Source organism: Jaculus jaculus, chromosome 18 (assembly GCF_020740685.1).
Source record: "Jaculus jaculus isolate mJacJac1 chromosome 18, mJacJac1.mat.Y.cur, whole genome shotgun sequence".
NCBI classification, from domain to species: domain Eukaryota; kingdom Metazoa; phylum Chordata; class Mammalia; order Rodentia; family Dipodidae; genus Jaculus; species Jaculus jaculus.
Genome location: NC_059119.1, coordinates 18,703,946 through 18,725,066, shown reverse-complemented (window position 1 = coordinate 18,725,066; position 21,121 = coordinate 18,703,946). Strand labels below are relative to the sequence as shown.

General features: G+C 47.0%; 1 pseudogene; it reads right to left on the bottom strand.

Moving 5' to 3' along the window:
- Nucleotides 1–20,025: 20,025 nt before the first annotated feature.
- On the bottom strand, nucleotides 20,026–20,687 carry LOC123455804 (annotated as a pseudogene).
- Between the last annotated feature and the right edge of the window lie 434 nt (nucleotides 20,688–21,121).

Genomic DNA, 21,121 nt, shown 5'->3' with positions numbered 1-21,121 from the left:
CGCCCGGCTGGCTTTTGGTTTTCCTTAAAATTCTCACGTAGAGCCGGGCGTGGCGGCGCACGCCTTTAATCCCAGCACTCAGAAGGCAGAGGTAGGAGGATCACTGTGAGTTGGAGGTCAGCCTGGACTAGAGTGAGACCCTAACTCGAAAATCCAGACCAAAAAAATCCTTACATGTGCACTTGGTGTATTTGGTCATCCTATTACCTTCTCTTGCCCCCCCCCCACCTCCACAGAATCCCTATTTTACAACCTGTCCCTCTGATGGGTCCCCCCCACCCCCCTGCTCCAACATCCATGACGGAGGTTGACGCACCCAGCATAGTGGAGACCTGTGTGGAGTGTGAGGTCATGAGTGCAGCGGCCCTGAGACGGCATTCCAGAGCACTTGTCCCGTCCCCCGGCTCTTTTTCTCTCTGCCTGCCCTGCATGTGCATGTGGAGGGTGCAGGTCAGTAGTTGTGGGTTGTTTTTGTTGTTGTTTGTGTGGGTGGTTTTTTTGTTTTGTTTTGTTTTTTGGGGTTTTTTTTTTTTTTTTTTTGGTGGTTGAGGGTTTTTTTCTGGTTTTTCGAGGTAGGGTTTCACTCTAACCCACTAACCCAGGCTGACGGCTCACCTAGTCTCAGGGTGGCCTCGAATTCACAAGGATCCTCCTACCTCTGCCTCCCAAGTGCTGGGATTAAAGGCGTGTACCACAACGCCCGGCATTTTTTTTTTTTTAAGATTTATTTTATTTATTAGAGAGAAGGAGAGAGAATGGACCTGCCAAGGTCTCCAACCACTGCAAATGAACTCCAGACACATGGGCCACCATGTACATCTGGCTTATGTGGGACCTGCAGAATCAAACCTGGGTCCTTAGGCTTCACAGCCAAACACCTTAACCACTAAGACATCTCTCTAATCCTTTTTTGGTTTTTTGAGGTAGGGTCTCACTCTAGCCCAGGCTGACATGGAGTTCAGTATGTAGTCTCGGGGTGGCCTCTTACCTCTGCCTCCCGAGTGCTGAGATTAAAGGCACGTGCCACCACGCCTGGCAGTAGTTCTTGGCTAGGGATCTGCCCATCACTGTACCTGCCAGTGGTACCCGGTTTCTGCTTCAGGGCTTATTCATGCGCAGATTCGTGTTTGACTAAACTTGACATTCTATGGTTATTTTTCTTCAGTTTTTGCTGTCTCTCTTTTAAAAAAAAAATATTTTCAGTTATTTATTTATGGAAGAAATAGGCAGAGAGAGAATTTGCACACTAGGGTCTCTGTCCACTGCAAATGAACTCTTAGGTGCAAACACCACCTTGTGCATCTGGCTTACTTGGGTCCTGAGGAATTAAATCTGGTAGGCTTTGCAGGCAAGCACCTTAACTTCTGAGCCATCTCTGCAGCCCAGTTTCTGCTGTCTCTTCTACTTTTCTACCAAAACACAGAAGGGGAAAAAAAAACTCGATATATATGGCCCTAAATACATAACATTTCCTTCTTTCTGACCAAAAATAATTTCTGGGCGTATTGGCCAATGCCTTTAATCACAGCACTTGGGAGACAGATGTAGGAGGAGTACTGTGGATTCAAGGCCAGCCTGGGACTACAGAGTCAGTTCCAGGCCAGCCTGAGCTTAGAACAAGACCCTGCCTCGTGAAAACAAACCCATATTGGGGAGCAGGGGGTGTGGCTCAGTGATGGACACTAGTCTGACCTGCACAAGGCCCCAGGAGACATCCTCAGCACCATCAAAGAAAAAGAAAGCAAGAAAAGACAAAAAAAAATGTTCCTAGAGGACACTTGGAGGCTGATACAGTAGCTCCACAGTGCTGTCAAGAAGGAACCCAGCCCTCCCTCCACCGTCCCTCAGGTGTGGGCAGCGCACCTAGTTCCAGCCAGAAGAAAGAGGGGAGAAGCCTAGCATGGCCCTTTAAGGAGAATTCCCGAAAGTCACTTGACACTTGTGTTTACATCCTCTCAGCCTGACTTCACATAGCCAAACCAAGATTCTAGTCAGTTGGGAAATGTTTGGACTCTGGGTGGCCATGTGCCTAGCTAAAAATAGGGGCCTCATGATGGACATGGTGGCACAAGCCTTTAATCCCAGCACTTGGGAGACCAAGGTTGGAGGATCGCGGGGAGTTCGAGGCCACCCTGAGGCTACAGAGTGAATTGCTGGTCAGCCTGGGCTAGAGTGAAACCCTACCTCGGTGAGGGGGGGGTACGGGGAGACGGGCCCTCCTCTGTTAGCAAGGAAATGGGAACAGGAAGTTGGAAAAGGATCATATCTGCCTCTGGAGTAGCGGGACCTTATTCTTTTTAACTTTATTTATTTATTTGAGAGAGAAAGAGGGAGAGAGAATGAGCACGTCAGGACCTCTAGTCACTACAAACGAACTCCAGATGCATGCGCCCCCTTGTGCATCTGGCTTACGTGGGTCCTGGGGAATCGAGCCTGGGTCCTTTGGCTTTGCAGGCAAGTGCCTTAACTGCTAAGCCATCCCTCCAGCTCAGGACCTTGTTCCTTTTTTTGGCTTGGAAAGACCAGAGCATCATCCTAGACCTCTTGGAATGGAATGCCCCTGGAGTGGGTTGACACCAAGAAAACAAAACTTAAAAAAAAAAAAAAAAGGCCCCAGCCCTTCACTTTTCCTTTTCCTTCCTCACATCCATCTGAGTTCTGTTTATGCATGCTATATACAGCTATATATATAACTGACATTTAAGTCAGACCACATTTCCTTTGCAATAGCAAGTAGTCCAGGATGTTCCTGGTCTGATAGAAAATGTGACTACCAGCCGGGCATGGTGGCGCACGCCTTTATTCCCAGCACTCGGGAGGCAGAGGTAGGAGGATCACTGTGAGTTCAAGGCCACCCTGAAACTACATAGTGAATTCCAGGTCAGTCTGAGCTAGAGTGAGACCCTACCTTGAAAAACCAAAAGAAAAAAGAAAATGGGACTGTCAAACTTCTCTCACTAGTTACTGCCATTGCCAACCTACTACTACCTTACCCTATAGCCCTTATCCTTATAGATAATCTAGACCCGACAGTAAGAGCACAGTGACATGCTTAATGTAAGATGTAACATGGGGCTGGAGAGATGGCTTAGTGGTTAAGCGCTTGCCTGTGAAGCCTAAGGACCCCGGTTCGAGGCTCGGTTCCCCAGGTCCCACGTTAGCCAGATGCACAAGGGGGCGCACGCGTCTGGAGGTCGTTTGCAGTGGCTGGAGGCCCTGGCACGTCCATTCTCTCTCTATATATATCTACCTGCCTCTTTCTCTCTCTGTCACTCTCAAATAAATAAAAATGAACAAAAAAAATTAAAAAAAAAAAGATGTAACATGGGGCTGGAAAGATGGCTCAGTGGTTAAAGCGCTTCCTTGTCCAGTCTGACAACCAAGGTTTGATTCCCCAGTACCCACGTAAAGCCAGATGCAGAAAGTGGTGCATGCCTCTGCAATTCATTTGCAGTGGCAAGTGGTCCTGGCGTACCCATTCTCTCTCTCTCTCTCTCTCTCTCTCTCTCTCTCTCTCTCTCTCTCTCTCTCTGTGTCTGTCTCTTTCTCTCTCAAATAAATTTTAAAAAATGGAAAAAGAATCTAATATGCACAGTAAGAATACATTCCCATAGTTATAAAAATTAAAAGAAATGATAGGGCCGGGCGTGGTGGTGCACACCTTTAATCCCAGCTGTCAGGAGGCTGAGGTAGGAGGATCGCCTTGAGTTTGAGGGCACCCTGAGGCTGCATAGTGAGTTCTAGGTCAGCCTGGGCTACAGTAAGACCCTACCTCAGAAAACTGAAAAAAAGGGCTGGAGAGATGGTAAAGACATTTGCCTGTAAAACCTAAGAACCCAGGTTCAATTCTCAGGTCCCACGTAAGCCAGAGGCACAAGGTGACACATGTATCTAGAGTTCATTTGCAGTGGCTAGAGGCCCTGGTGTGCTCATTCTTTCTCTTTCTCTTTCAAAATATTATAAATTTTATTATAAATACAAATCAATTAAATTTTTAAAAACTGAAAATAATCTTAACACACACAGTACAAAGAAAACTGGAGAAATGGATCTTAATGTGTCTTTATTTAACCCAACAGGTCCAAATATCATAAAGGAGTTATTTTTGTGTGTGTGTGTGTGTTTACAAAGTGTCTATTTTGTTTATTTTTTTTTTTTTCAAGGTAGGGTCTCACTCTAGGCCAGGCTGACATGGAATTCACTATGTAGTCTCAGGGTGGCCTCGAACTCACGACGATCCTCCTACCTCTGCCTCCCGAGTACTGGGATTAAAGGTGTGCGCCACCACACCCGGCCCTATCATTTCTTTTAATTTTTATAACTATGGGAATGTATTCTTCAAAATAAGAGGAGGCTAAGGACATTGGATCAAAGACCAGCCTGGGCTACATAGTGAGACCCTATCTAAAAACCACCACCACCTCTAACAACAAAAAGACACAAGACTCGCCTTTTCCAGTGGCAGGAGTCATGGCTGCCCGTGGCCTGGAACTGTATCTCACGTGAAGGGAAAGAGAAGCACAGGCACGGCCACGGCTCAGCCAGCCCACATTGTATCTGTTGCCAATCATGGTGTGACTTACTCATGTCACTCTGTTTTCAGGCAGGGTCATGCTCTGGGTCAGGCCGGTCTCAAGCTTACAGCGGTTCTACTCAGCTTCCCAAGTGTTGGCACTGAAGGCATACACGACTGACTGCTTCTAGCTTGTTGATGAATTTTATGTTCAATTTACCTATTTGTATCATACTCGGTTTTCTTGTCCTCAGTGTAATTTTCTTTTTTTTTAATTGCCAACTATAAAGGGTGTTTTTTTTTTTTTTACACTCTGTATTAGCTTTGGAAATCTAGCATATGTTTTATATCTAATTGCATATTGAATTTTAAATGCTTTATACCATTTAGCCACTACCAAGAAACTTTTCAGTAAATTGCTCTTGGGGTTTAAACTGACCAGAAGTCTTTTCCTGATGCCTGTTAACCTGGACCAAAACCCAAGGTCTGGTTAAGCAAAATGGCTCATGCCTACAATCCCAGCAGTAGGAGGCTGAGGTAGAAGCATTGACATGAGTTCAAGGCCAGCCGGAGCCACAGAGTGAGTACCAGGCCGGCTTAGGACTCTCCTTCAAAAGCAACCAGGGTAGCTGAGCGTGGTGGCATATACCTTTAATCCCAGCACTTGGGAGGCCGGGCTAGGAGAATGGCCTTGAGTTTGAGGCCACCCTTAGACTACATACTGAATTCCAGATTCCAGGTCAGCCTAAGATAGAGTGAGACCCTACCAAAAAAAAAAAAAAGGTTGGAGAGATGGCTCAATGATTAAGGCTGTTGCCTGCAAAGCCTAATGTGGCACATGCATTTGGAGTCCGTTTGAAGTGGTTGGAGGCCCTGGCATGCCCATACTCTCTGTCTCTCCTCCTCCTCCTCCTCCTCTTCTATTTGCTTTGTTTTATTAATACAGGGTCTCACTCTATTCCAGTCTGACCTGGAATTCACTGTGTAGTCTCAGGGTGCCCTCAAACTCATGCCAATCCTCCTACCTCTGCCTCTTGAGTGCTGGGCTTAAAGGTGTGTGCCACCAGGCCCAGCTGTCTGTCTCTCTTATATCTCTCTGCTTGCAAATAAAATTATATTTTAAAAAGAATAGCCTTTCTGAGACACGGTTGTGGGTGCAGCAGAGCTTCCATCTCTCCTGTTCCTGACTCTCAGTTGTTCACCCTGCTGAGGAACAAGTAGGTCATGGCCTTTAAAGATAGCAGGAAGAGACGGGTGAGCCAGAGGTGGCCAATCACAGAATCCGGATCACCCTCCCCAGCCACAGCGTCAAGACCTGGAGGTGTGTGCTGACTTGATTAGAGGCGCCCGGGGCAAGAGCCTCTAAGTGAAAGGACCAGTTCTTATGCCCACCAAGACACTGAGGATGACTACAAGGAACACACCTTGTGATGAAGGTTCCAAGACAAGGGATCGCTTCCAGATGCGATTCCACAAGTGACTCATTGACTTACACAGTCCTCCTGAGATTATTAAGCAGAATACTTCCATCAGCATTTAGCCAAGAGTGGAGGTTGAAGTCAGCATTGCAGATGCCAACTATTTTAATAAAGTAAGTTACTCATGATGACATCAAAATAAGAGAAACTGAGCAGGGGAGGGGATATGATGGAGAGTGGAGTTTCAAAGGGAAAAGTGGGGGGAGAGAGGAATTACCATGGGATATTGTTTACAATCATGGGAGTTGAAAATAAAAAATAAAAATAAAAAAGAAATGAAGACAATAAAATAAATAAAAATAAAAAATAACTTGCTCAGTTAAAAAAAAATAATAATATCCCGGTGTGGTGGCTCACTCCTTTAATCTCAGCACTCAGGAGGCACAGGTAGGAGGCTCGCCATGAGTTTGAGGCCACCCTGAAACTACAGAGTGAATTCCAGGTGAGCCTGGGCCAGAGTGAGACCCTACCTTGAAAAAAAAAAAAACAATAATAATAATAGCCAGCCATGGTGATGCCCACATTGCTTTAATCTGAGCACTTGGAAGGCAGAGGTAGGAGGACTGCCATTGAGTTTAAAGGCCACCCTGAGACTACCAAGTGAATTCCAGGTCAACCTGGGCTAGAGCAAGACCCTGCTGTGAAAAACCACTGTGACGTGGACACGTGTTCATCTCTCTTGGGCATCCACATAAGAATGGAAAGGCTAGGTACTGTGCAGGGAAATAGCTGCAGATAAAATGCTTTCTGAGTCCTTGAGTTCTGATCCCCAGGTCCATGGGAAAAGTTGACTTCTGCAATCTCCGCATGCCTACAATCTGGCAAACAGTGCAGTGAACAGAAAGACCCCACTCCAAACAGTGAAGAGTGAGAACCAGCCCCCAGAAGTTGTGCTCTGACTTCCATGAGTGCACCCCCACTCTCACTCACACGCAGTTAAATAAATTCTGATCTTTTTAAGTTTACTTATTTGTTTGATATGTGTAAGAAGCAGAATGGTCATGCCAGGGCCTTCAGCCACTGCAAATGAACTCCAGCCATGTGCGTCTCCTTGTACCTCTGGCTTACATGGGTCCTGGGGAATCAAACCTGGACTTTTCTTGGCTTTGCACTTTAATTTTTTTTTTTATTTATTTGAGAGCGACAGACACAGAGAGAAAGACAGAGGGAGAGAGAGAGAATGGGCGCGCCAGGGCTTCCAGCCTCTGCAAACAAACTCCAGACGCGTGCGCCCCCTTGTGCATCTGGCTAACGTGGGACCTGGGGAAATGAGCCTCGAACCGGGGTCCTTAGGCTTCACAGGCAAGTGCTTAACTGCTAAGCCATCTCTCCAGCCCTGCACTTTGATTTTTAAGCCACCTCTACAACCTCTTCATCCTTTTTTTTTTTCTTTCTTTCTTTTTTGAGGTACATTCTCATTCTAGCTAAAGCTAACCTGGAACTCACTGTAGTCCCAGGCTGGCCTCAAACACCTGGCAGTCCACTTACCTCCCGAGTGCTGGGATTTCAAGCATGCACGGCTATAATTGGCTATTTTAATTTTTTTTTTTTTTTGAGGTGGGCTCTCTAGTCCAAGCTGACCTGGAATTCACTATGTAGTCTCAGGGTGGTCTTGAACTCACAAAAATCCTCCTACCTCTACCTCCCAAGTGCTGGGATTAAAGGTATGTACCACCACACCTGGCTGGCTAGTTTAATTAAAAAAAAACTACTTATTTACTGAGAGAAAGTGAGCAAGCAGGGCTGGAGAGATGGCTTAGTGGTTAAGGTATTTATCTGCAAAGCCAAAGGACCTAGGTCTGATTCCCCAGGACTAATATAAGCCAGATGCACAAGGTGGCGCATGCATCTGGAGTTTGCCGCAGCTGGAGGCCCTGGCACACCCATGCTCTATCTGCCTCTTTCTTTCTTTTCTTTCCTTCTTCTTTTCTTCCTTCTTTCTTTCCTTCCTTTCTCTATCTCACTCTCTCTTAAGTAAATAAATAAATAAGAAGAAAAACAACAAAAAAGATGACTAAGATGCCTAAATAAAAAAGGTTGGCTTAGAGTTAAGGTGCTTACCAGCAAAGCCAAAGGACCCAGGCTCGATTCCCCAGGACCCATGTAAGCCAGATGCACAAGGCGGCGCCTCTGTCTAAAGTTTGTATACAGTGACTAAAGGCCTTGGCGTGCCCATTCTCTCTCTATCTGCCCCCCTCTCTCTAAAATAAATAAAAAATAAAAAAGCCTGAGCTAGAGAGAGACCCTGCCTCGACAAACCAAAAACATAAAATAAAATAAAAAATAGAGCAGGGTGTGGTGGTAGACGCCTTTAATCCCAGCATTCATGAGGCAAAGGTAGGAGGGTTGCTGTGAGTTCGAGGCCAGCCTGGACTACATAGTGAATTCCAGGTCAGCCTGGGCTAGAGAGAGACCCTACCTTGGGAAAGAAAAAAAAAAGTAAACCTCACCATCTCCCTGGGGGCCACCATTGCTACCGGTGTTTTGGCCTTGCTTTCTGACCTCTTTGATGCGTGTATTGTATAAGCTTTTTGTTGTGTGGGAGGGGTGTTTGTAGAGACCTTGAACTCCCCTTCCTTCTCAAAGCTGGTCCCTGCTGTGTGGCCCCACTTCTCGTGCCAGGACCTGAGCTCTTGAGCCTGACTGCCCCCCTTCCCAAGCTCCCTCCACCTGGTAATGATTTCCTACGGAGTCTCCCAGGTGTCTCCATGGGGACGGTTCCCGCTCCAGTCTCCATGGCAACTTCAAGAGTTGCCATGGTGACACTAAGTGATTATTTGGAGACCCTTAAATAAATCACCCGTGGTGGTACATGCTCGAAGTGTTTGGCTCTGCCTCTCGTGTTCTGAGCCAGGGATGGGGCCCAGGCCCTGAGGCAGAAGTGGGGGGAGGCGAGAGGGAGGCAGGGGTCAGGGTTTGTCGCCCTGGATCTAGCTCTGCTATAAGGGGCTCTCTCCAGGCAAAGTAGAAATTGAGCCTATGGCAGAGGGTGAGTAACACCAGAAGAGGCACATGCCTTGTGCGGTCCTTGAATGGGGAGACTCTACAGTTTAGAGGCCACCTGAGCTTAGCTACAGGTCAAGATGAGAGACAGTATTAAGGAGCCTCCAGTGCCTGGGCAGGCAGAGATTCTATGAAGACTTGCTGGGCTCCAGGGTCCTCACTCCTTGATGCTAAATTCAGGAGGGTTGAATTCACTGCTTCCCGTATTCATTTATTTGATCAATGTACACTTGATTTCCTGTTTTTAGTTTAGTTTTTTGCCTCTTTTTTCAAGGTAGGGTCTGGTCTCTTTTTAGCCCAGGCTGACCTGGGTCTCATTCTGTAATCCTGGGCTGGCCTCAGATGATGCAGAGGTGCAAGGATCATGGCAAATTCCAGGCTAGCCTGGGCTAAAGTGAGACCCTACCTTGACAATAATAATAATAATACACCAGAAGCAATTTAGGGAAGGAAAGGGTTTTATTTTATTTTATCTATTTATTTATTTTTGGTTTCTCAAGGTAGAGTCTCACTCTAGCCCAAGCTGATCGGGAATTCACTATGAGTTTCAGGGTGCCCTTGAACTAACAGCAATCCTCCTACTTCTGCCTCCTGAATGCTGAGAGTAAAGGCATGTGCCACCACAACCAGCATATTTTATTTTTTAAAAAATATCTTGGGCTGGAGAGATGGCTTAGCTGTTAAGACTCATGCCTGCCAAGCCTAAGGACCCAGGTTCGATTCTCCATGTCCCACGTAAGGCAGATGCCCATGGTGGCACATGCATCTGAAGTTTGTTTGCAGTGGCTAGAGGCCCTGATGCACCCATTCTCACTCTGTATCTGTGTCTAATAAATAAATACAAATAAATTGTTTTTTAAAAAAGCATTTAAAAAATATTTTATTTGTTGGGCATGGTGGCACACACCTTTAATCCCAGCACTTGGGAGGCAGAGGTAGGAGGATTACCATGAGTTTGAGGCCGCACTGAGACTAATTCCAGGTCAGTCTGGACTAGAGTGAACCCCTACCTTGAAGAAATCAAAATTTATATATATATATATATATATATATATATATATATATATATATATATATATATAAATTCATATATATATATAAATTTGGGCTGGGTGTGGTGGTGTACCATTTTAATCCAAGCACTTGGGAGGCAGAGGTAGGAGGATTGCTGTGAGTTCAAGGCCACCCTGAGACTACACAGTGAATTCCAAGTCAGCCTGAGCTAGAGTGAGACCCTACCTTGACAAGCCAAAAAAAATAAAAGCCTTATTTACTTATTTATGTGAAAGAGTGGGAAAGAGAGAGAGAATGGGCACATTAGGGCCTTTAGCCACTGCAAATGAACTCCGGACATATGCACCACCTTGTGGCTTTACGGGGTCCTGGGGAATTGAACTCAGGTTCTAAGGCTTCGCAAGCAAGCACCTTAACCACTAAGCCATGTCTTCAGCCCTCTTTTATTTTATTTTTATTAGTTTGATTTGTCGAGGTAGTCTCACTCTAGCCCAGGCTGACCTGGAATTCACTATGTAGTTGCAGGGTGGCCTTGAACTCAGTGATTCTCTTTCCTCTGCCTCCTGAGTGATAGGACTGAGGGTGTGCACCACTGCGCCCGGCTGTTTATTTTTGTATGTCTCCTGATCTTAAAGCAAAGACAGTGTAAGTGAGTAAGAGAAGAGTGTTCACTGGGTCCCCTCAGTCACATGGTCATATCAAATCTCACTGCCCTGTTTTTTTTTTTTTTTTTTTTGGATAACTTGAGTCAGCCTTGGAACCAGCTTTATTAATAGAGTTCCTGGTAACAAAAAAAAAAAAAAAAAAATAGAAACCAAATCTGGCTAACGAACCAGAAAAGTTTTGTTTTGCTTTTGGAAACAAGTAGGGCAGCTTACGGAATTATCACGAAGGCTAGAAACTCAGGATGAGAAACTGGGCAAAAACCAAGGGTGACTGATCACAGAGAACCCAGCCGGTTACATCCCGGGCTCGGTGTGACCAACACAACTGACCACCATGCCTGTGGACCCAGGGCCAACTCAGTCCCCACTGCCAGGATTCACCCTGCTCCCTTGGTCAGAGCATCCAGTTACCCGTGCTAGCTTCAGCTACCAGCGGAGAGAGCAAATGCCAGCCAACACCCAGGTGTATCCCGGGGGAATAAAAGGTGGTGGGGAGAGGCTTGACACCATGACGGAAGGGGTATTTAGGAGTTGTGTCATCCACAAAATGATGCCCACCAAGCTTATTCAGTAGTTGGCTACAAAGACCGCATGTCTATGCAGACGATGTGAGCGGCCACCATTCACTGTTTTCCTATATAGTGAGTATCCTGCTGAGTTTATTCCATGGCATGTTTCTGGCCCTTGATGGGGTGCTGGTGGTAGAGCCTGCCTGTCAGGACTCATGGGCTCTGTCTCCAGCCCCAGAGATTGAATCTGATATTGTTATATTGCCTGATTTTTAAAAATATATTTTTTAAAGTTTTCATTAATTTTAATTTTGGTTTTTCAAGGTAGGGTCTCTCTCTAGCCCAGGCTGACCTGGAATTCACTACGTAGTCTCAGTGTGGCCTTGACTCTCTCACTGTGATTCACCTACCTTAGCCCCCTTTCCCCCCAGTGCTGGGATTAAAGGTGTGCACACCTGGCAATTGTTATTTATTTGAGAGAGATAGAGAGAAAGAGGCAGATAGAGAGAATGGGCACAGCAGGGCCTGTAGCGACTGCAAATGAATTCCAGATGCATGCACCACCTTGTGCATCTGGCTTATGTGAGTCTTAGGGAATCAAATATTTAACCACTAAGCCATCTCTCCAACAACTCATGCTGTCTGTTTTATGAAGGAGAAAAGCCAGAGTGTTTCCATCCTTGTCTCCAGGAGTACACAGTGAATGTCAGAACAAACACGCACACCCAAACCCCCAAACCATGTGTGGTGCCTCACACCTTTAATCTCAGCACTGGAGGCTGAAGTAGGAGGATCACCAGGAGTTCAAGACTTTTTAATTTTATTTATTTATTTATTTATTTGACAGAGAAAGAGGGGGAGAGAGAGAGAGAATGGGCACCAGGGCCTCCAGCCACTGCAAAGGAACTCCAGATGCGTGTGTCCCCTTGTGCATCCAGCTAACATGAGCCCTGGGGAATCAAACTGGAGTCCTTTGGCTTTTCAGGCAAACACCTTAACCACTAAGCCATCCCTCCAGCCCTTAATTAATTATTTTTCAGGCAGGGTCTTACTGTAGTCCAGGCTGACCTGGAATTCACTATGTAGTCTCAGGCTGGCATCGAACTCATGGCGATCCTCCTGCCTCTACCTCCCAAATGCTGAGATTAAAGGCGTGCACCACCATGCCTGGCTGATTTTCTTTGCTAGTTGATACAATCCTTGGTGCTGTACTGGACAGTCCAAGGGACAGTCTATCTCGGTTGCTGGGTGCTGAAGTTAATCTTCATATGACTCACAATCTTGCCCTATCTGAGCCTATCTTCCAGCCTTAATGCTGCCCTCGTGACCTCAGCTAACCTTAATTACTTCCCAATGGCCCCATCTCTTCTTGAGGATAAATTTCCAGCTGATAAGCTTTAGAGGGACATTCTTAAACCATAGAACCATCATATAAAACATAACCTTCGGCTAAAAAGATGGATTAGTGGTTAAAGCACTTGCCTGTGAAGTCCAAGGACCCAGGTTTGATTCCTTAGAACCCATGTTAGCCAGATGCACATGGTGGTGCATGTGTCTGGAGTTTGTTTGTTGTGGCTAGAGGCCCTGGTGTGCCCATTCTCTCTACCTGCATCTCTATGTCTTTCTTTCTATCTTTCTTAATTAATTAATTAAAACATAACCTTGTGGGGCTGGAGAGATGACTTCACATGCCTACAAAGCCAAAGAATCCAAGTTCGATTCCCTAGTGCTCACATAAAGCCAGATACACAAGGTGGCACATGTGGCCGGAGTTCACTTGCAGTGGCCAGAAGCTATCTGCTTCTATCTCTCTCTCTCAAATAAATAAATAAAAATAAAATATTAAAAAATCAACTTGAGCCGGGCGTGGTGGCGCATGTCTTTAATCCCAGCACTTGGGAGGGAGAGGTAGGAGGATCACCATGAGTAGGAAGCCACCCTGAGACTAGAGTGAATTCCAAGTCAGTCTGGACTAGACTGAAACCCTACCTTGAAAAACAAAACAAAAAAAAAAAAAAAAAAAAAAAAAACCTTGAACTTCCAGGATGCAGTCCTTTTATCCCAGAGATGGAAGAGAGGAACAGGATAGAAGCCTATGGATCTTCAACATTAGCTGCGTCCTCCACCAGCCCCCCGCTCCACCTGCTCCAAAGACCCTTCTTTAAAGCTTTGATCCATGCTCACACTCACAGGGGATGAACTTGCTGAGGGAACTAGGGTGTGCTCCAGAGCCTTCACACAAACCTGCCGTCAGTTTCACGCCCGTGTCTTCTGCCCCCAGCCCTGTGCGGAATATCTGCGCAGACAGCTGGGCCAACCCACCTGCGCGGCTTCCCCAGACATTCCACACCTAAGCTGGTGCCGAAGCAAAGCTTGGGAGAAAGGGAAGGCATTAGGGGAGAATTAAGGTGAGGAAGTGAGTCAGCCCAGCACAAGCCCGCCGGCATCCGGAGGAGCTCTCTGGAGGCCCGGCTGTGCCTGTCTCAGCTTTCAAGTTGGCCTGGAAGTGGTGCTGAAATGGAACTTGCTCTGTTGCTGAGTGGGGGGGGGGGGGCTGCAGACGTGGCGGGGGGAGCTGGCCAGGCTCCTGCCCCACACCTGGCCCACAGAGCATCGTGCCCCTGGATTTATGTGCCTTGTACAGAGCATGTGGTCTGGCTGGGGAGGTGACTCCAGACAGGTGACTTCATCATTGGGAGAAGCGATTCATGCAGAGGACAGAAAGTGGTGGTCTTTTTTTTTTTAATTTTTATTATTTATTTATTTGAGAGAGAGAGAGAAAGAGAATGGGTGTGCTAGGGCCTCCAGCCACTGCAAATGAACTCCAGATGCATGTGCCACTTTGTGCATCTGGTTTACATGGGTCCTGGGGAATCAAACCAGGGTCCTTTAGCTTTGCAGGCAAATGCCTTAACTGCTAAGCCATCTCTCCAGCCCAGTGGTGGTCTTTTTTTCTTTTTTTGGTTTTTCGAGGTAGGGTCTTGCTCTAGCCTAGGCTGACCTGGAATTCACTCTGTAGTCTCAGGGTGGCCTTGAACTCGGCAATTCTCCTACCTCTGCCTCCTGAGTGCTGGGATTAAAGGCGTGCGCCACCACATCCAGCCCAGTGGTGGGCTTTTATTTATTTATTTTTCTCAATATTTATTAACATTTTCCATGATTATAAAAAATATCCCATGGTGCCAGGCATGGTGGCACACGCCTTTAATCCCAGCACTCGGGAGGCAGAGGTAGGAGGATCGCTGTGAGTTCTAGGCCACCCTGAGACTACATAGTGAATTACAGGTCAGCCTGAACTAGTGTGAGACCCTACCTCGAAAAACTAAAAATAATAATAATAATAATAATAATATATCCCATGGTAATACCCTTCCTCCCCCATTTTCCCCTTTGAAATTCCATTCTCCATCATATTCCCTACCCATCTCAATCAGTTTTTCTTTTATTTTGATGTCATGATCTTTTCTTCCTCTTATGATGGTCTTGTGTAGGTAGTGTCAGGCACTGTGAGGTCATGGATATTCAGGCCATTTTATGTCTGGAGGGAGCACATTGTAAGGAGTCCTACCCTTCCTTTGGCTCTTACATTTCTGCCCAGTGATGGTCTTTTAGAGCCTAGCAGGTGGGAACAAAGCCCTTGAGGCTCAGAGGAAGGTCATAAAAGCAGTCTTGCAATCAGATAATTCAATTATTAAGGTTTTTTATTTTTATTTATTTATTTTTTTTTTGAGGTAGCATCTTGCTCTAGCCCAGGCTGACCTGGAAGTTACTATGTAGTCTCAGGGTGGCCTTGAACTTACGGTGAACCTCCTACCTTTGCCTCCCAAGTGCTGGGATTAAAAGTATGTGCTACCACCCCCTGCGGAAGTTCTTGTTTAATGGGCAGTTCAGTTTTATAATTTAGGTTGGTCTGGATAGATAGCTTAGTGGTTAAGGCACTTGCCTGCAAAGCCTAGTAACCCTGGTTCAATTCTGCAGTACATACGTAAAGCCAGGTGCAGGGGCGCATGCATCTAGAGTTTGTTTGCAGTGGCTAGAGGCCCCGGTGTGCCCATTCAGTCTCTCTGTCATAAATAAATAAATATTAAAAAAAAAAGAAGAAGATGCAGCCAGTATGGTGGTGCACACCTTCAATCCCAGCACTTGGGAGGCAGAGGTAGGTGGACCGCCGTGAGTTTGAGGCCAGCCTGAGACTACATAGTGAATTCCAGGTCAGCATGGGCTAAAGTGAGACATTACCTCAAAAAAACAAACAAACCAAAAAAGTGTGTTGGCAGGGGAGCTGCTGGAGGGATGGCTTAGCAGTTAAGGTGTTTGCTTGCAAAGCCAAAGGACCCAGGTTCGATTCCCCAGGACCTACATTAGCCAGATGTACAAGGGGGCACACGCGTCTGGAGTTTTTTTGCAGTGGCTGGAGGCCCTGGCACGCCCATTCTCTCTCTCCCTCTTTCTCTGTCAAATAAATAAATAATAAATACTGTTAAAAAAAAAAAAAAAAGGAAGAAGAAGATTGCAAACCAGGCAACTTAGACATCGATATTCATGGCTAAATTATGATAAAGGAAAGCAAGTAAACACCCTCCCCGCCCCCACCTGAGGTCCAGGATGGAAGCTGCATGAAGACCAGAGAGGCTGCCACCATGTCGCCGTAAAAGGAACCATGGGGGGCTTCCAGGGTTCTAGAAGGTTCTGTCGCTCACCATGGGAGAAGGAAGAAGGGTGACCGCAGGGGCTGTTGCTTTGGAACTCTGCTTGGCAGTGTATAGTATTGTGCTGTCTTCTGCGGGGACACGATGACCCTGTTGTGACTGCCCAGTGGGGGAAGACAGTGAAGGGCTTTTTCTCTCTTCCTTCCCTGCAGGCTTGGTGACTCACTCACCACCGTTGAGCAGTCACTGTACTTGGCATGAGTTACTATTAGCTGTTAACAAGCCTGTCTCCTTCTGCCCTTCATTTATGCATCCGTCTGACAATTATTGAATGTCGCTAAAGTGTCACTATGCAGGAGGGGCCATTGAAGGAAAAACCTGTTTATAAAGGAGAGCGCTATGGGGCCTGGTGGTGCGTGAGGATTAGGAGTTGAAGGCCTTGGCTACACAGCTAATTTGTGGCCAGCCTGGGTTACAATGAGCCCTTGCTTCAAAGAAATGAAAAAGAAGCCGGGCGTGGTGGCGCATGCCTTTAATCCCAGCACTGGGGAGGCAGAGGTAGGAGGATCCCCGTGAGTTCGAGGCCACCCTGAGACTCCATAGTGAATTCCAGGTCAGCCTGGGCTAGAGTGAGACCCTACCTTGAAAAACAAAAAAAAAAAAGAAAAGAAAGAAAAAGAAAGAAATAAAGAAATAGACGAGACATAGCTCAGTGGTTAAAGGCACTTGCTTGCAAAGCCTGTCAGGCTGGGTTTGATTCTCCAGTACCTGTGTAATGCCAAACACAAAAGCACAAAAAAGTGGTGTGTGCATTTGGAATTTGTTTGCATTGGCAAGAGGCCATGTTGTATACATGCACAATACATTGCGTACATGTAAATACATACATATATATGTATATGTGTGTTTATTTTATATTTAATTATTTGAGAGAGACAGAGGAAGAGAGGAGAGAGAATGGGTGCGCCAGGGTACCCAGCCACTGCAAACAAACTCCAGACACATGCTCTGGCTTATGTGGGTCCTAGGAAATTGAACCTAGGTCCTTTGGCTTTACAGGCAAGTACCTTAACCATTAAGCCATCTCTCCAGCTCTCTATATATCTCTTTTTTTCTTTCTTTTTTTTTTTTTTTTTTTTGGTTTTTTGAGGTAGGTTCTCGCTCTAGCCCAGGCTGACCTGGAATTCACTATGGAGTCTCAGGGTGGCCTCGAACTCACAGCGATCCTCCTACCTCTGCCTTCCGAGTGCTGGGATTAAAAGGTGTGCACCACCATGCCTGGCCTCTCTCTATATCTTTAACTCCAGCATTTGGGGGGCAAAAGTGGGAGGATCACCGTGAGCCCGAGGCTAACCTGAGAGTACGGAGTGAATTCCCTCTCTACACGTACGTGAGCCTGGCCACATCAGTTAGTAGCTAGCAGCATGGCCTGATTTGGCCCTGGCTTCTCTTGTGCAACATGATTTTATTTTTCTTTTAAGTTTTGTCTGTGTGGATGCTTGTCCTCAGAGCCTGGCCTAACAGAAGTGGCAGCAACTGAGGTAATAATAATAATAATAATAATAATAATAATAATAATAATAATAAAAGGCTGTTCCTGAAGGAAAGTCTGTCTGGGCTTCCACAGTGGCAGCGCCCTCCCTGTCCAGCATAGCCAGCCACGGAGGCATCTGCTGGGCTGGTGGACATGAAGGCCCTAGGTGCAAGCCTTGTAGCTTCAACGTAAGTCACTGCCTCTTTACTTTCCTTTGAGGGACCTATGGGGGGGGTCTTGGCTCACAGCATCCTTACTGATAAGATTCCCTGGGGGTACTAGTTACAGCTATAGAGCTGTCCTGCCTGGAGGGCCTGCCCTGAGGGTCTGCGCCCAACTCAGGAATCTGGTTATCAACAAGCTGGTTTCACTTGAAAAGTCTAGCAGCTGGCCAGCGCTCAGCGGAAGGGAAACAGTGTGCGGCTGCCGGGAAAAGCCCGGTGGTGACTGAGTGGTGGGAGAGCGAGGGGTGACGTCTCACTCCTAAGAAAGTGCTAGGAGGGCTGGAGAGATGGCTTAGCGGTTAAGCGCTTGCCTGTGAAGCCTAAGGACCCCGGTTCAAGGCTCGGTTCCCCAGGTCCCACGTTAGCCAGATGCACAAGGGGGCGCACGCGTCTGGAGTTCGTTTGCAGAGGCTGGAGGCCCTGGCGCGCCCATTCTCTCTCTCTCCCTCTGTCTTTCTCTCTGTGTCTGTTGCTCTCAAATAAATAAATAAAATTAAATTAAAAAAAAAGAAAAGAAAGAAAGGGCTAGGCCTGAGCTAGAGCAGCTCCTGTCTCCTCTGCCCTCGCAGCCCCTAACTCGGGGCTTGCTGAGCCCTTCGGAGACCAATGCCAACTAAGAATCTCTGAGAGAGAACCCAGCAGTTCTCTTAAAATAAATGAACTGATTGTGATGGGGAGGTAATATGATGGAGAATGGAATTTCAAAGGGGAAAGGGGGGGGGAGGGAGGGAATTAACATGGGATTTTTTTTTTATAATCATGGAAAATGCTAATAAAAATTTAAAAAAATAAATAAATAAAATAAATGAACCATTCAACGTTGGATAGCCCCAAAGAGTCTCCCCTCAGTATGTATGTGTCTCTGGAAACATTACGGGGAGGAAGGAAGAGATGAACCTGGCGGTTGGTTTGTGCCTTTTTGTTTTTTCAAGGTAGGGCCTCACTCCAGCACAGGCTGACCTGGAATTCACTCTGTAGACTCAGATACAGTGATCCTCCTACCTCTGCCTCCTGAGTGCTGGGATTAAAGTCAGGAGCCACCATGCCCTTCAGTCCTGCATTTTACTTTAAAGAACATTTATTTATTTAAGAGAGAAACAGAAAGAGGCAGACAGGCAGAGTATGGGTGTGGATGCACCAGGGCTCCTGCCACTGCAAATGAACTATAGACACATGTGTCACTTTGTGCATCTGACTTTACATGAGTACTGGGGAATCAAACCCAGGCCATCATGTTTTACAAGCAAATGCCTTTAACCACTGGCTCATTTCTCTAGCTTATGGACCTAGATTTTTTTAAAAAATACTTTATTTATTTATTTTGAGAGAGAGATACAGAAATAGAGAGAGAGAGAGAGAATGGGCACTCTAGGGCCTCCAGCCACTGCAAACAAATTCCAGATACATGTGCCCCATTGTGCATCTGGCTTACATGGGTACTGGGGAATCAAACCTGGGTCCTTTGGCTTTGCAGACAAGCGCCTTAACTGCTAAGCCATTTTTCTAAGCCCTGGACCTAGATTTTTTTTTTGTTTTGTTTTTTCGAGGTAGGGTCTCACTCTAGCCCAGGCTGACCTGGAATTCATAGGTTGTTTCAGGGTGGCCTCGAACTCATGGCTGTCCTCCTATCTCTGCCTCCTTAATGGTGGCATTAAAGGTGTGTACCACCATGCCCGGCTGGACCTAGATTTTAATACCTGTTCTCTTTGGGCACACCAATTAGCCCATGACTCAGTTTCCCCATCTGTTCTCCATTTGCTCTGCTAATGATGGTATGCAGCTCACAGGGCTGCTCTGGGGATACAGGGGCCATGCATGAAGAGGTATGGAGACAGCCAGGACACTGAGCTGCACAGGACGGTGAGCCCGGGGATGTGGGCTCCCCATTGCCCTTGTCTGGCGGTTAGCAGGCGGGGTTGTCTTGGGTGGAGCCACTCCAGGGAGGGAGAAGGGATTCTTCCAGAGCCATCTGCCTTCCAGAATAAAGGAAGCTCAGAGAGGCAGGGTGGGGCTCGTGATCCCTGAAACCAAGGAGGTAAAAAAAAAAAAAAAATCACAAGGGAAGGCTGAGCCTTGTGCCCAAGTCACCACTGACTTGCCTTTAGGTCACCCCCGTGCATGTGAAAGCTCTCTTTAGCCCTCTTTCTTGAATGTCACCATAGGGCTAAGTGTAAATTTGAAGAGTGCCCTAGAAGGTTTGCCTCCCTGGGTGGTTAGGAGGGAAGGAAGCCTACACCAAGCCTGGTTTCTCAAAGACTTCTGCAGTGGCCCCATCCGGGTAAGTAACACTTTTCCTGCCTGAATATAAAAAAAAAAAAAAAAAAAAAAAAAGTGGGGGGATGTTTTTTGTTCTTTCTTGTTTTTGTTTTTTTTATTGAGTTGCTGCACAAAACTTTTATTTCATTTGGTCCAAGACTTGACAGGGGATCTGGGTGTTACAAAGCTGGAGAGGCTGGGATGGAGGAGGTCCTGAGGGAGGTTAAGGCAGAGCAGGAATCCCTGGAAGGCTGTGCAGCATCTAGTCGTGCTTCAGGGTGAGCCGCTCGAAGAGATACTCGCCCAGATTTGGCTGAAGGCTCGCCAGTCTGCGCAGATTGGTCAGGTGATCGCCCATCTTCTTGATGAGCTTCAGCTCCTCATCCAAGAAGTGGTTCTCCAGGAAGTCACAGAGATGGGGGTCTGTGCAGGTAGAACCCAGCGCATGAAGATCCAAAAGAGCCTGCTTCAGGTTCTTCTCCAGTGCCGAGGCGGCTTCCATGGCCTCCTGAGTTTTTCCCCGCTCATCTTGAGAAGGCTTCTGCACATCCTGGAAGAGCGCCCGGCCGCCGCGCTGGTTTTGCATCTTGAGTAGACGCTCCGCGCCCTGGCGCTTCTCCTCGGCCAGCTCTCGGAAGACGTGGCCCAGGCCGGGCAGAGCCACATCGTCCCGGTGGAAATAGTAGCCAGAGAGAGGTAGGTGTAGGAGGCCCGCAGGTGCAAGTTGACCAGGCGGTTGACGGCAGCCTCCACCTCGTGGAATAATTTTGACGAATCTGGGAGGTCATGGCTGGTCCGGCAGTAAGAAGTTAGAAGGTTCTGGATGGCCCTGGAAGGCGCAGGCGGCGAGGAAATGGTCCCGGTGGCGGTGACTGGAGAGACTGGAAGCCAGTTGGAAATTTTTTTTTGGGGGGGGAAAGAAAGGAAAAGGAGAAAGTCCCCGGGTCTGTTCCGTCCAAACACTGTTGAAGCAAGACACGGACACAGGGTCCTCGGGCGCGCCGTTCTTCTTTCGTGTTTTTTGAGGTGGGGTTTCACTCTAGTTCAGGCTAGCCTGGAACTCACTATGTGGTCTCAGGGTGGCCTCGAACTCACGGCTATCCTCCTACCTCTGCCTCCCGAGTGCTGGGATTAAAGTCGTGTATCACTACGCTCAGCTAAATTTTTAAAAAGCAGGGGTGGGGGGGCCAGAACTGGACCCCAGGTGTTCTAAGAATAAGAGGAAGTATGTGCCAACTGAATTGAGATTAAGAGGGGCAGCCCCATGGGGTGGCAC